The sequence below is a fragment of the Poromitra crassiceps genome (assembly GCF_964638095.1).
Source record: "Poromitra crassiceps genome assembly, chromosome: 2".
Lineage (NCBI taxonomy): Eukaryota > Metazoa > Chordata > Actinopteri > Beryciformes > Melamphaidae > Poromitra > Poromitra crassiceps.
In genome coordinates, this window is record NC_139624.1 from 32,182,200 (window position 1) to 32,185,739 (window position 3,540).

Consider the following 3,540-nt stretch of genomic DNA (forward strand, 5'->3'; position numbering starts at 1 on the left):
TAGATGCAGTCTGGTCCTGCAGTCATTCTTTTAGCAGCTGACATGATCACTGTACACCTGAGACAGAGAGAGGGGGAGGGGGGAGATGAGCACAGAAAAAGAGGAAAGCATATGTAGCCAATCCTTCCATCAGTTCTGTGCTCTGCATGCATTCAGAGCTTAGCTTAGACATTCACATAACTTCTATTGACATCCTGTCTGGCTCAGTTTCAATGGAGGGTTTAAGTGTCAAGTGACCCTGAATCCTTTTTCATTGGCTTCTCACAAGTCTCACAATTCTGGAGAAAATGCTGGCCTGAAAGAATCTAATGACAAGAGTGGATGAGACATGTAGAGTTTGTGTGTGTGTGTGTGTGTGTGTGTGTGTGTGTGCGTGTGCGTGCGTGTGTGTGTGTGTGTGTGTTTGTGTGTGTGCGTGCGCGCGTGTGTTTGCATTGTATTGTACCCCCCTACTTACTGTACCAAGACTACATGTCAAAATACCCCTTTTACATCTTCATCATTGAGAATCATGATTTGGTAACATTTCCAATAAGGTCACAAAAGATAGCCTTACCAATAAGCACTCAGTATGGTGCAGTATGGAGGCAACGGGGAATTATTTGTTATTGTTTACAGTATGTGCCATTTAGCACCTTATTCAGAGCTATGAACAATTAATTAAGAAAGTGTTCATTATGCAGATTTGCAGATATCCAGGAACTAATGATGAGATACTGGTTCACTAGCAGTCCAATCTTAAGTCATTTATCATTATCTACTATTAGTAGGCTACTTGATATCAGGACCTATTTGTTAACTAGCAGTTTGTTCCTGATTTGTTCCTCATTCCTTGGTACTTTTTGATTTTGTGACACAGATTCAAATGCAAATCAACAAAAAAAAACAAGTCAGGTGACATCTTGGGAACAGGTGGAAGCGGTCTGGAAGTGAATTTCAAAATATTGTCACTTTGTTTTTGTTTTTTTCCATCACACCGGCAGATTCAACTCCCCCCACCCCCCACATATCTGAGATTAAGGGACTTATTAAGATTGACATTTTATGCAGCGTGACTATTCTGTTTTCAGTTGGTAATGTGCAGCAGTCATGAGCCAGCTGGGCAGACTCGAGGACAAAGCATGACAGCCAGGGGATTCAGTGTGACTCCCAAGAGCAGTTCATAACACAACTCAACATTTCAAATCCACAGTCATCACTCTTCTCTTCTCTCCCTATCATTTCCTTATGGTTTCCTCCTCTCCTCTCCTCCCCTCCCCTCTCCTCTCCACTCCTCCCTTATCTGCTCCTCTCATCTCCTCTCCTCTCCTCTCCTCTCCTCTCTTCTCTGCTCCTCTCCTCTCCCTCTTTCACATCTCTCAGGCCAATGTTTCAAAGTTCACTGGCCTCTCCGATAATGCCTTGTATTTTCCAGCTCTGGGACTGTTGTCATCATTTGTTTAGTTGATCTGAAGCCCAAGTGACAGTGTGAATAAGCAGAGGGACAACGTATGCCTCCTAAAGCAGCAGACTAGCTGTAACAGGCTGGGAAACAGACATCATTCCAGATACACAATGATGTATGATAAGGACATAGAACATATCCAGAGCTGCACTATTCATCAAAAAACTAAAAGGCTGTTGCAGTTTTTTCCCCTCAGAGGTTCAAGACAGCTTCCTAAATATAGCATTTCTGTTTTATTTTTGTCTTCAAACTGAGCAGATTACAGTAAAACCATGAACATCTTATTTTCTCCCCTGTAGACATTTCATTACAATTATTTAAGTGTTGACAAAGAAACTATAGTAAATGCGTTGCCCTCATGTAGTGTAATTTTATATTCAGCAACAAACTCCCAGTAGATTTATTTTATGTCATCCAGTCATATTAGCATCCATAGCTTTAGCCAAAAGCCAAAGCGACTAGATGCGACGAGATGTCCATTCGTTCATCCACAGGCAAAGACAAATGTAGAGAAAGTGAGCAGATTAAAACAGCCTAAAACAACACAATTTTACACGTCAAATGTCTTTAGATCTCTATGCCTTACCTCCCTCTGTTGTACAGGTTCCATGCATTCACTACTGGAAGAGGAGCATACTGCCACAGATGCTATCTCACTTAAAACGGTATCCATTGGTATGACTTCTAAAATGCCTTGACCGTATATCCAGGATAACTAAAGTCACCAATTGCACTTTTCTAATTTGCTGATTTAATATAAAGCATGCTGCCTGGAAGTGGTGCATCAGACAACTGAACGAGAGTAGAGAAGGGACATAAAAGTCCCACCTCAAAGTACTGTACATCCCTTTCCCCTGCCCATTTTCTCCAAATCTGCATCTCTCATTCTGAATTGACTCCCCCCCCTCTCTCTCTCTCTCTATGTGATGGGTTTCATGAACATCCTATATTTTCTATGAATGAATTAAACTTATAATGATCTAAATCTAAACGGATGATAATAATCTAGTCCTTAGCTGCAGGGGAAGGAGTGGAACATAATCAGAGGTCATCGTGTTACATCATTTCCCTCCAAATCCCGAGTTTGTTGGAATCCACATTGGAGCAACTGCCTCTCGACCACAGTTGCAATGACAGCTGTAGCAAGATGTTCCATCCCCTTTGCCCCATGGTGTATTTTCACATCATAAAAAAGCAGCATTTAAGAAAGCCCAAATGAAGATTAAAATTAAAATGAAAACTGTGTGACACGAAGAAACTCCAAGGGGTTTATAAAAGAAATGCCTCCCCCAAAAGAGAATACAAATAAATATAATCGAGATGATGAACAAAAACACAAATGAATTGCCTTACAATTCATACATTATGCATAATAGCATGCTTTAACTGACATGTAGCCTAAGGAAATAGCATGAGCATGAAGTTAAGTAATAGCCTGAAATTTCTCAAATGGAATACATAAAATGAGTATGGAATACATTTAAAGGGTTTATTTTTTTGACCAAGTCCTGAAGTGCACAGTATGCAGCTGAATGGAAAAATATACATTGTGAAAATTAGAAAATCAGGTAATGTTTTGAGTTTTGTAATAGTTTGTAATATTATTCATAAATTAAAGAAAGTAGGAAACCTTTTTAGACCTATTGCTTTTTTGTCAGCATGGCAAATACTAATTACAGGTCAGTTTCAAACCACTTACTTAACAGTATACTGTAGTCTATCCTAACATACACTTTATAATTGTAGACACAGAGTTTACACAAGAGTAGCTTTTTTTATGTCCTCCTAGGCCTACCTGAGTTCAAATCCTGGCGAAGTTCAATGCTGGATCTCTTTTCACGTGTCAGACAGTAGACTGAATGCAAGTAGTTTTGGCGGTGCAGTTTTTAAAGGCACGTAGAAATCTGCCTGCAGCCAATAGTATGGGGTGACTACAACCCAGAGTGACTGACACAATGACAGGTGATAGTTGAACAGCTGCCGCCATGTGAACTGCTGTCTCAGCTGTTGCTTTAAGCTTGTCATTCCACTCCTGACCTGCTGGTGGCAGTAGAGCAGCGCCGTATTCTGCGAGCAGTGACGTGAAACAAGAATCC